This window comes from Cornus florida, unplaced genomic scaffold (assembly GCF_030987335.1).
Source record: "Cornus florida cultivar Cherokee Brave unplaced genomic scaffold, ASM3098733v1 CherokeeBrave_3.0.0_Hap2_Chr08, whole genome shotgun sequence".
Taxonomy (NCBI): domain Eukaryota; kingdom Viridiplantae; phylum Streptophyta; class Magnoliopsida; order Cornales; family Cornaceae; genus Cornus; species Cornus florida.
In genome coordinates, this window is record NW_026775578.1 from 14,039,454 (window position 1) to 14,052,861 (window position 13,408).

At 33.9% G+C, this 13,408-nt stretch overlaps 1 pseudogene; it reads left to right on the forward strand.

Annotated features, from left to right (window-relative positions):
• Nucleotides 1–5,128: 5,128 nt before the first annotated feature.
• LOC132269748 (ATP-dependent Clp protease proteolytic subunit-like) lies at nucleotides 5,129–11,666 on the forward strand (annotated as a pseudogene).
• Nucleotides 11,667–13,408: the final 1,742 nt, after the last annotated feature.

A 13,408-nucleotide genomic window follows, 5' to 3' on the forward strand; every position in this document is an offset into this window, starting at 1 on the left:
CTTTTTCTTTTCCTTTCACTCTTATAAAATAGCTCACTAGAATGTTTAAGCTTTCTAACTTAAGTAAGTTGCCTTTAGAGTAAGTTGGCTACTAATATATATATACAAACTTATATAATATATATAATACAAATATCTAATTTATATTAACTTCTCACCCATTTCTCATATTCCTACCTATATGGCTTTAAGACAATGCAATCTTAATCAAGATATTTGATCCACCATTCTACCATAGTAAATGAAATTCTATCCTAATATTTAATTTTTCATCATTACATTGATTTAATACTAATATTATTATTACTAATATTATTATTAATAAAACTTTTATAATTATTATTATATTATTATTATTATTATTATTATTATTATTAAACTAATATAATTATTATTATTACAAAATAATACATTATATCATCATAATACTATATAACACAAATATAATAATTTACTTAACTAATAATGATTAATATAAGCATAACCAACAAATAAAATTATTAATAAGAATACATGCATAATTACATGAACAAATTTACTTATTTTAACATACACAATTAATTTACATGCACAATTAAATGAACTTAATAAAATAATGTAGTATGCACAAATAAATAAAATTAATTAACCTAACACAAAATTAATTTAAATACATTCTTTAAAATTACGGGGTATTACAACATTCTTCTACTTGAGTGTATTGAAATTTTAGCAGAAAAAATAAAAAAAATTACAGATGCTCTGGTTCTTGGCTGCCTTTTGTGATCTATGGAAAATTTTTAATTTTTTTTTTGTATTTCGTTTTTTTCTTGGAGAATTAGATGTGATCTCATGTAAGTGATTAGTTACTTTCTTGAATCTGGAATTCATTCTTCTACTTGAGTGTATTGAAATTTTAGCAGAAAAAATAAAAAAAAATTGCAGATGCTCTGGTTCTTGGCTGCCTTCTGCCTTCTATGGAAAATTTTCTAGTTACAGATCTTAGTAGAAATATGTTCTTCGAATTTCTGACCATCTCTGTTTTTTTGGTTGAATCGATACATCTTCTTTATGCATAGAAGGCACAGTTGGGAAGCAAATTTGGAGGGTGTATATAAACAAGCCCGAGCCGAGCCGAGCCCAAGCTTCATGAAACTCAACCGAGCCCGAGCCCTACGTGGCCAAGCTCGCCCGAGCCCGAGCACCTCTCCAAAGATGACGAGCCGAGCCCGAACAACCCAAAGCTCGGCTCGGCTCATTTGCAGCCCTATCGAAGACATTCTTCCTTGTTCTATGTGGTTGGTGAATATCACTATGTTTGGACAGCTAATCCTCTTATATTTGATAACTCCTACTTTAAGTATGTCCCATATGCCTGTTGGATCCATTTTTTTTTTTTTTTTTGTTTTAGTAGTTTTCTTATGCTTTGTTTTGTAGGAAGGAAGAATATTGGACTTAACAGAGAGAATAATAGATGAATAAGACATCTCTAGAGAGGAGATTATGCCATTTTCTCTTTTTGTTTGCTTGGATTGAAGAGAGGGAAAGTTTTGTAACTTAAAAACTTTTATAATAGCATTGTCTTTCTTACTTCCTTCCTTCCCTCCGTACCTGGAGGGGCCATCCTTTTTTCTCTTCTCTCCTTACTTCGGAGCATTAACCTCATCATTCTCTCTATTGCAGTGCGTTAAGCTCTGGTTGAATACTCACAGATATAATTGTCATTTGTTATATTTCAACAGCGAACTCCTGAGTGGAGAGAAGGAAGGGCTTCTATAGCTGCAATCCAACAAGGCTCTTGTGGCTGATCTTGTATTTTGCCCTCTTGTTGATAAATATGCTGCGGTTTGTAATTTTTTGTTTCTTGCTTCTTTTCATCTATGCTTATCAAATTTGAGAATCCCAATGAATCCTTAATTTTATTGTCGAGTAATACTTTCATCCTACGCAGGAAAGATGGACTTCATCCTCCCTGATGACGTGGCCTCCTCCCTTGTTGACACCTGTCCAAAATAAAAAATAATAAAATATGGGCAATGCCCATTTATCTGGGTTAAACCCGTTTCTCGTAATCACTTTCTTCTCTCTCTCCCTTACTCTCAATACCTAAGGCCTCATTTGGATTGAGGGATTTGGAGAGAAAAGAAAGGGAAGGATAGTGTTAAGTGTGTTTGGATGGATGGAATAGAAGAGAAAAGAAAGGATTGGGAAGGATTTGGAGGGATAGCCTATCCCTCCAAATCCCTTCAATACAGTAAAATAAATCTTTCTAATTTTGAAAAGATTTGAGGGGAAATGAAACAATTTAAGTATAATTTTCATTAAAGAAAAAATTAGCCTCGCATATTTTCAGTTTACAGTTGCAGAGAGAGAGAGAGAGGGAGGGAGCAAGTTCAGAGTTGAGAACGAGAGACAGATGGAGGCTGAAATGATTTGTTTTCTTTATATATACATACATACATACAAATATATATATATATAGACACACACATACACAAAGGGATACAAATATATCTATATATATATATACACAGACATACCCTAATTTGACAGATAGACATATTGAAATATATGGGTTTTGAACTTCTGATTCTTGTAGATTTTATAGTTTGCAGTTGCACAAAGAGAGAGAGAGAGGGGGCAGGTTCAGAGTTGAGAACGAGAATAGAGATGCAGGCAATTGGGGAGGCTGAAATGATTTGCCCTAAATATATATATATATATATTTGGTGGCCATGGTTAGTTGATTTAGAAAAAAAAAAAAATTAAAACAAAACCCATTACATACAACTTACAAGTTAGCAGTTGCAGAGAGAGAGAGAGAGAGAGAGAGAGTAAAAGAGAATAGAGATGGAGGCATTGGGGAGGTTGAAATGATTTGCCCTGAATATATATATATATATATATATATATATATATATATATATATATATATATATGTTTTCTGGTGGCCATCATCCATTGACCACGGGCTTATAAATTATAGACTTGGTTAGTTGATTTAGAAAGAAAAAAAATTAAAACAAAACCCATTACATACAAGTTAGCAGTTGCAGAGAGAGAGAGAGAGAGAGAGATGGGGGGAGAGTAAAGAGAATAGAGATAGAGACATTTGGGGTGGCTGAAATGATTTGCCTTACTAACCCCACAAAAAGGGTAAAATAATAATTTTAATTATTATTTTTCTTTCTTTTTTTCTCCTATGTGTTATCCAAATAAAAATATTATCCATTCTTTTCTTTTCTCTCTTATCTATCCAAATATAAATATAAATTATAGCTATCCTTCCATTTCTTTTACTTTTTTTTCTTTTCTCTTATAATCCTTTCCTTTATTTTCTCACTTATGTATCCAAAGGAAGCCTAAAACTTGGGAAGGCTTGCTTTGTCCCAAATCTTCAGTCACCAAGTCACAACCTCTTAACCCTAAGGGTATGTTTGGTACAGTGGGTTTGAAGGGGGAGGATAACATTAGTTATGAGGGAAGGGAAGGATAATTTTAATCTCCTATCGTGTTTGGCTAATTAATGAATGGAAAAGAAAGGGAAGGATAATAATCATGTTTGGAAAAAGAAAGGAAAGGAAAGGAAATAGAATAATTTTAATAAATTTACTATTATGCCCTTTTATATTTTAAAAGATATATATATTGGCTCCTATATAATGGCCCATGGATTGGCCACCAGAAAATGAAAAATGATTTTAGGGCAAATCATTTCAGATTTTAGGGCAAATCATTTCAGCCTCCGTCACTATTCTCTTTCCCAACTCTGAACTTGACTCCCCTTTCTCTCTCCAACTGCAAACTACTACAAGAATCAGAAGTTCAAAACCCATATATTTCAGTTTTTATATTTGTGTACAATAATCAAAGTTCAAAACCCACGGCGTCATTTCAGATTGTTCAAAAAATCAAAACCCAAGCTTCAACCGCTGGCCCTCTTTCTCTCAACTCTTAGGGTCAGTTTGGTGTAATGGAAAAGGGTGGAAAGGGAAGGGAAGGTGATGGAAGGGGATTAAAATTTGTGTTTGATAAAAATTGGTGGAAGGAAAGGGAAGGGTTTGGAAGGTTATGTCAAAGCTTCAACAGTGTTTTTCTTATCCTCCCATTTTTGGGAGCAAATGGAAGGAAAGTGAAGGCAATGGCTGATGGAGGAGCTGTGATACCAATTTTACCCTCAAGATTACACAAGTTTGCAAAACAATATACATATAAGTTAGCAGTTGCAGAGAGAGTGAGAGACGGCGGGCTGGTGATTAAAGCTTGCGAATGGCGAACCCGAACTAGAACAGCGGCGATGGAAACTGAAAGATATGGGTTTTGATTTTCTGAACAATCTGAAATTTTCTAAACAGCGACGATGGAACCCGAACTTGGTTTTGAACTTCTGATTCTTGTAATGCAGAGGAGAGAGAGAGGGCAAGTTTAGAGTTGAGAACGAGAATAGAGATAGAGCCTGGAGGCAAGATTGGAGAGGTTGAAATGATTTGCCCTATAATAGAGATGGAGGCGAGATGAGGCTAAAATGATTTGCCCTATTTTTTTTTTTTCTTTTCTTGTGGCCATATGAGACTATATATATAATATATATCTTTTAAAGTATAAGAGGGTATAATAGTCAATTTATTAAAATAATTCCCTTTCCTTTCTTTCTCTTCCTTTTCCCAAACATGATTATTATCCTTCATTTTCTTTTTCTTCATTAATCAACCAAACACAATACAAAATTAAAATTATTCTTCCCTTCCCTTTCCCTCATAACTAATATTATCCTTCCCCTTCAAACCCACCCTACCAAACATAGCCTCAAGCTTGCCCCCGTCTCTCTCTCTCCAACTCCTAACTTGTAAGTATGGTGTAATCAAGGGCAAATTTGGTATCAGATATCACACACCAAGCCTCCTTTCCATTTCCTTCCGTTTCCTCCCATTTTTGGGAGGTTAAGAAATCTACTGTTAAAACCTTGTGCTAATTCTCCAAAACCTTCCATTTCCTTCCCTTTCTGTTCAACCATTTGAGCCAAACATAAATTTTTAATCCCCTTTCCTCACCTTCTCTTCCTTTTCCTCACCTTTCCTCCCTTCTCCATTGCACCAAACTGACCCTAAAAATCAACATCTCAAGAATTTTCTGAAGCAATAATCCAACAATGGCTCCAACTAATTCTTTCCTTCTCGGTCCTCCAGAGATCTACCGACCACCGCCTTCCGCCGTCGCGCCTCTTAGGCAACCACCTCCAAGAGCGGACGCCTACCGAATTTCTTTCCTTCTCGGTCCTCGATTTCTTCTTCCACGTCGTCCTCGGAACTCCGGCCCACAGCCTTACCGGATGCCTACAATCTGCGTGGGACCACAACCCTTTGACGGCCCTAAAACTCGTCTGCAACTTGTGAGGGGTTCGCGACACCGGAAAATCTGACAAGGAAGGATATTACTCGGCAGCTCTCTGGATTCATAAGCACCATCCCAAAACCTTAGCTTGCAATGTCGTCGCCGCTGTGTACTGCCACCTCCTCCATTTCTACAGTGCCGTCTGAATCCCACCGTTCAATTTCTGGCCCTTTCAATCTCACCAGGAGTATACGTGCTTGATCCGCCACTCTCGATTTTGGGATTGGGATAACAGTGAGTGTGATTGGGTTGACTTGGGGCTCCTCTTGGTTCAATTGGGTTCGCCGTGGGTGTGATTGGCTTTGTCGTGGGTTAGATTGGGTGGTGATACGAAAAAAAAAAAATGGGTGGTGATGATGGAGCACTATGATGAAGCTTTTAGTTCGGTCTTCAATGGAGCTTTTAGTTTTGACGTTGATGATGGCTTTTGAGCTCTCTGTATATTGATTTTTGTTCTGCTTTCAACCTATCTCTATATTGATTCTGTGTAAAGCTCAGACCAAAATGTGTTGACTCACAACTTATACAAAGACCATGTTCTCTGCTATGGGTGGAAGGTGGTGGTGTGGATGGTACTCGATCGAGAGGAAAGTGGAAATGGGTTTGAGGCGGTATATAGATACTGAGAAAGAAGATATTAGGAATTGAGAGAGAGGGAGGAGGCTGATAAACGGGTTTTAACCCGATAAATGGGCATTGCTCATATTTTATTATTATTTATTTTGAACAGGTGTCAACAAGGGAGGAGGCCACGTCATCAGGATGCAAGTATTACTCTTTTATTGTCTTTTATTTTATTTTTTTTAGCCCATCCCTAATACAAATGAGACTGCAATTACTCTGTTTGATCTAGAATAAAAGAAAAGGTACAATCCTTGAGTATCTAGAATTGTATAAATGAAGATTAGTTCCGTATCATTCAATGAACATCTTGTATTTCATAAAAATTGGGGGAAATATAATCTTTACGTAAGGGCCACCCTATCCAACTTTCTGGCATTAAAATACGTTTCAAGCGTGGATGACTATCATAAGAGATTCCCAACATATTATAAGATTCCCGTTCTTGAAAATCCACACTTTTCCAAACCCAGAAAACAGACGGAATTCTAGGATTCCTCCTTGGGGCGAATACTTTTATGCATATCATTATGCATACCTCTTTCAGTTGATCCACACCATACTCTATTCTCGTAAGATGATACATACTAGTTAACAGCCCGGCTGGTGCTACATCATATGCATATTGGGAGCGTAGATAATTGTAACCATATACATATAAAATGACAGCAATGGAATGCCAATCCTCGGGCTTTATTTGTAAAGTCTCTATTCCTCGGTAATCAAAGCCCAAAGATCTATGAAATAGCCCATGCTTGACTAGCCAAGCAAACAAATGACCCTGCATTTTTCTTATCTCTCCCGCATTTTTATTTGTATAAGTAGTTCATATTGACGATGAAATTTATGAAGAGTGACCCGTTGTTATTTTGTACAAATGAATATTGTCTAATTTACTAATTCATGGGAAGATACTGAACTTTTATATTTGAAAAATGTTTCTGGAAGGATCTCTGAAGTAGATGGCCATTGATAAAGTAATCCTTGATTATAATTTCCAGTATGAATACTGTGTCCAACATGAAACTTGTGATTGGTAGTAAAACACCGATTCTCCTGGTGGGACCTAATTCTATCTTCATAGATTTCTTGAGATATTTTCTTACGAAGTTTTGTTGAATAAAAAACAATGAATAGATTCATAGGTTCGATACCTTGTAATATAACTCATGCTTGATAGAAATATTAGATCACATAGAGTCGACGAATGAGATGGGTTCATTAACAATTCACAGATGAAAAAATGGCAAAAAAATAAGACATTCACTCCTCTTCTTTGTATCTATAGTATTTTTGCCCCGGTGGATTTCTCTCTCATTTAATAAAAGTCTGGAATCTTGGATTACAAAATGGTGGAATACTAGGCAATCTGAAACTTTTTTGAATGATATTCAAGAAAAGAGTATTCCAGAAAAATTCATAGAATTAGAAGACCTCCTCCACTTGGAGGAAATGATAAAGGGATACTCGAAGATACATCTACAGAAGCTTCATATAGGAATCCACAAAGAAACGATCCAATCAATCAAGATACACAATGAGGATCGTATCCATATGATTTTTCACTTCTCGACAAATATAATCTGTTTCATTATTCTAAGTGGTTACTCTATTCTGGGTAATGAAGAACTGGTTGGACTCAGGAATTCCTATATAACTTGAGTGACACAATAATACCTTTTTCTATTCTTTTATTAACTGATTTATGTATAGGATTCCATTCGCCCCATGGTTGGGAACTAATGATTGGCTCTGTCTACAAAGACTTTGGATTTGTTCATAACGATCAAATTATATCTGGTCTTCGTATTAAAAATAATAAATAAAAATAATACGAAAGATAGGATTAGGATTCGTTCAAGGAGTGATTTGTCCGTCATAAAAGAAAAGGGGGTTAAGTTCCATTTCTCCCACTTTCGTTCATTGGTTTAGTCATTGTTAAAATGAGATATGCCTATCTCTATCTCACACTATGCCAAGAAATTCATAAACGATAAATCTGAGAAGAGGAATCAAGAGAATCTCTTCATTACATGATTCGATAAAATATCTTGAATCTATGTCGAATTGATAGGTGTACATGTATCAATCAAGTGAATTTCGTTCTGCTAAGGATCAATTCAATAAAAGAAAAGCAATTGGGGTTGATCTTGAAACAATTCATTGCATTTTACCCTAGACTTGCTAGGGAAATCCATTTTCTCATTCAAGAATGAGCCGCTGGCTACTATGGGTTTACTCCATGTACTTATGTATATAATATATGTACTTAGATCTATTTTGATTTTATCCACTTAGTGACTCATTCAGTAATTGAATTAATAATTGAATTAAATATGCCCTTTGAACTCAGTGGTAGAGTAACGCCATGGTAGGATGTAAGTCATCGGTTCAAATCTGATAAGGGGCTTTTACTTTTTTTCCATAAAAACCCAGTAGTCGTATTCATATTTGAAAGGGGAATGTGGATATTATTTATATTTGTAATAAAAAAGTAACCAACTGTGAGCATTTGTTCAGTAAAAAAAATATAATTATCATGAATAATGATAAGTCGTCTCTTGAATCACCACCTATTCCGATTTTTCATTATGATAATAAAATCCATTGTAAAGATTCAAAATCAACAAAAGAAAAAGTAAGTGGACCTAACCCATTGATTCATGACTATATCTGCTATTCTGATATTAAAATTCGATAGAGATGAAATAAGAACAGTTGGCCTTTTTTATTTCATTTCTTTGGACTCCACAAGAATTTGTCGATATTTCTGATTAAATCTTCATCTTCCTAGATGTTCCATAGGAATAAATTGTTATTCCGTTCCTCCACAGAGAAACGTTTACTCCAAGTTACAACACAAGAATCAATTTCAATATCTTTCTTTGATTACAGAACAAGATTAATATATATCTATATATAAGATTTATATATTGAAATCTATATCTATCAGATCACGGCTTCATGTACCAAATATTTCCATATCGATGCATCTGATAGTTTTGTTCCTACATGGATGCGAGGAAGAGACTTTCATTTCCAGTCTCCTATTTATTTTATTTAATATTGTATTGAGTATTTAATTTAAGGAAAAACTAGGAAATTCTCTCTTTTTCTAAGTAGAAAAATATTCGAAGTGTCTTTGGTTCACCGTTCATATGATTCGTTCAGGGAGAAAAAAGGAAGCGAGTTAGACAAAAAGAAAAACAACTTGGACAAAAAAAGAAGTGACTTGGACAAAAAGAAACGAAGTGGCTTAGACAAATCTTTTTTGTCGATAACCTCAGACCAATCAATCGAATGTTGATTAATACATAATCGATTGAGCACTACTTGAACGAATCCTAATCACAGACATTTTTATCAAAAAATAAAAGAAAAAGAAGCCCTTTCGAGAGAAGTTAAAAAGAACCCGTTATGAAAAAAGAAAAAGGACCGGAATCTACACATTGATTCGTTTTTTTTTCACAATTTTTTTGAATCGTATGCGTCAAAAGGTGCATGTACGGTTCCTAAGGGATACAATTTTGCCATACCCAACCGACTTTATCGAGAAAGATTACTTTTTTTAGGCTAAGAGGTTGATAACGAGATCTCAAAACAACTTATTGGTCTTATGGTATATCTCAGTATTGAGGATGACACTAAAGATTTGTATTTGTTTATAAACTCTCATGGCGGATGGGTAATACCCGGAATAGCTATTTTTGATACTATGCAATTTGTGCAATAAGATGTACATATAATATGCATGGGAATGGCTAGGGCCGGCTCGAGCCTTAGGCTAGTTAGGCGGTTGCCTAAGGCCCCAGCCAATAAGAAGGCCCCGTACTTTTTTATTTCTTTATATATTATAACTTTCCTAAAACAATTATAATATTTCTTTTAATAAGTAAACTTCAATATATAGAGAAATTTGACAATTGTCTTAAAAAATTTATATTCTTTATCTTTTTTCTGAGGGCCCCCAAATTTTTTTTCTTTATATATTATAACTTACCTAAATATTTTATTTTCTTATATCATTAAACCTCAACAAATATAAAATTTAATACTGTGCACAAAATATTTCTATTCTTGTATTATCTTCTTCTTCTCTCTCTCTCTCTCGTCCTCATTACATCACATTAAAATTAAATATTAAATATATATTTAAGTGAAAATTGTTTGAACTTTCTATATTTTTCTAAGATTTCTATTAATTTTATTTTCTCTTTTTTTCTTATTCCTTAGTCCTCACACATATATATATTTTTCATCTTCTCCACTGTTACAATTTACAATCTCACAATATCACTCCGGAAGAAGATTTTGAATACACTTATATTTTATTAAATAATTTATTGGAGCATTAGACCAAATTATTCGAAATCAGTTTTTTTTATTCTATAACTTAAATTAGTTTATAGTTTTATTAATTTTTGTTATCATAAAATTATATATTTTGTTTATAATTTTTATTTATATTGTTAAATATGACTATTAGAAAGCACATAACCAATTAATTAATGATGGAACTAGAGTTTGAAAAAATTTTAGTGATAGGATTCAAAATCACTAAACAAATAATTAGCTGACATAAATATATAAATAGAATTAATTAAAAGGCCACTTTATTTTTTTCGCCTAAGGCCTCAAATTGTATTGAGCCGCCCCTGGGAATGGCTACTTTAATGGGATCTTTTATCCTGGTCGGGGGATAAATTACCAAATGTCTAGCATTCCCTCATACTTGGGGCCAATGAGGTTTGTTTTTATTTGAGAGAAAAAAGAAGACTATGCCTTTGCCATATGAAATATGAATATTAAGTAATAATAGCATGGCACTTCGAACTCGATATGAGAAAATTTTTCTATTATTTTTTCAAAACATTAGATTATGTATCGAGAGAGTATTATAAGATAAAAGAGTATTTCTGATTTTATCTTATCTATCGGGAGTCCAGTTCAGCATTACAAACTTTTTGGTTTTCACACCGGAAGGCTCTTAACAATATTTATGTTATGAAAGAGTGCGAAAATAAAAAAAAAGAAGAGTGTTTTTTTTTTCATTATTTTAGTTGATCAGATCAAAAAGAAACTTTGGGATTGCTGAATCAAAACAAATCACAGACAAATCAAAGACTTTTAATAATAATAAATATATAAAGCAATGGAGCCATCACAGTATTTTTTAACTTCTCCGAAAAAAGGGTGGTAATTTGATCATTTACCGATCTAGATCTAATAGATTCGATTTTTTTTTTTTTTTAATCTTTTTTTCAATGGAGGGTAAGGGTCAATTCTATATTGTAAAGCCGCATGCAATGCGCAAAAAATGCCTGTATGGTTGTTCAATTCTATCTTCTTTTTTTTTTTTCTTCTTGTTATTCTTTATCTTTCTTTCTTTTCTCTGCGAGATAGAGTAACCTTTTATTATCTTATATCATCAGGGTAATGATCCATTAACCTGTCGGTGCTTATTATGAGGCACAAACGGGAGAATTTATCCCGGAAGTGGAAGAACTGCTGAAACTACGTGAAACCCTCACAAGGGTTTATGTACAAAGAACGGGCAAACATTTATGGGTTGTATCTGAAGACATGGAGAGGGATGTTTTTATGTCAGCAACAAAAGCCCAAGCTTATGGAATCGTTGATCTTGTAGCGGTTGAATGAAAATAGCACGGATTTCACACAAAGCCGCGATTTAAGATTTGATTTTCTTGCTAATATTCTATTCAAAAGAAGTATTTCATAATCATCCAGTTAGGATCGATCTAAACCAGCCCATTATGTATATGATTCAATATGCCAACCATTAAACAACTTATTAGAAATACAAGACAGCCAATCAGAAATGTCACAAAATCCCCTGCTCTTCGGGGATGCCTCAGCATCGAGGAACATGTACTAGGGTGTATGTGCGACTCGTTCAGATCATGGGCTGGGGCAAAGGAAAGAAAACCAATTTTCCAGTAACAATGATCAGTACCGATGAATAAGATAGACTGGAAGAACTCCATTCGCTATCTAAAAATAAAAAATTTGTCGTATCTCTCTATTGTGTATGAAATTTATGGTTTCCGTTGGTGCAAATCCAATCACCTCCATTTTAAATGAAAAGCAATTCCCCATTAGTAACAAATGGTTATTCATTAAGCAGGGAAAATCCTATTTAAAATTTAAAAAACAGAAAGATTAGGTTCCCACTCTTACAAGAACGGACTCACAGGGTCAGTTACCCCGCTAACTTTTATAATTAAATACCGTATAGGTAGATCTCATAGTGAAAGACACTGGATAATTCATGGGTAGAGCCAAAGAGTGTGAACTGTACAAGTTACAAATAACATTGATTAAATCAAGTAAGGGGCTCCGGTGTATAGAGAAAGCCTCACCATTTAAGAAGTAACCATAGAAATGATGGAACCCACTATTTCTTTATCCATTTATATTTACTACTTTATTTATTTACTATGTTTTTGATACCTAGGAGTATACAATTGATTATTTCTACGTGAAATGCCTAGAAAAAATCGTGGTCGGGAAGGTTACAGTAGCCAAAGCCATTGGACTTTTTATTTTATACATTTGAAAAATCCGTTTTGTTATTAATAGGCTAGGAAGGGGGAAAAGAATAACTGAAAGAAAGGAAATCAATTAGTTATTTATCAAAGTTTCAATTATTCAATGAACAGAATTAAGCGAGGATATATAGCTCAGAGACGTAGAACAAAATTTTGTTTATTTGCATCAAGCTTTCGGGGGGCTCATTCAAGACTTACTCAAACAATTACTCAACAGAAAATTAAAGCTTTGGTTTCGGCTAATAGGGATAGAGATAGGCAAAAAAGAAATTTTCGTCGTTTGTGGATCACTCGGATAAATGCAGGAATTCGTGAAGGGGGTCTCTTATTGTTATAGTAGATTAATACAAGATCGGTACAAGAGACAGTTGCTTCTTAATCGTAAAATACTTGCACAAGTCACTTTATTAAATAGGAATTATCTTTATATGATTTCCAATGAGATCATAAAATAAGTAGATTAGTGGAATTCACCGGAATAGTTTAAATAGAGTTTCCCGGAGAATGAACTCTAGGAGGTGGAGTAGAAATGAATATGATAAAATACGATAAAGTAGTCAAGATGAATGAACACGTTCAATAAAAAATGATTTATTCTTTTTTCCCGATTCTTTTTTATCTTATGACATGACAATCAAATCTGAATTCGCATATTTTTCGAACAAAACAACAATCCGCTTTGGAGGTTTGGATTGGAATTGAATTTTAACTCAATTGAAGAAAGAGTAAGCCTATTTATTTCTGTCTTTAAGACCAGTAGTTCTAGCGGTCGACTTGGTTCTTTCAAATTGTTTCTCATTATTAAGAAAAGGTAACGAAGATAAAATATGAGCTTGTTTTATACCAAT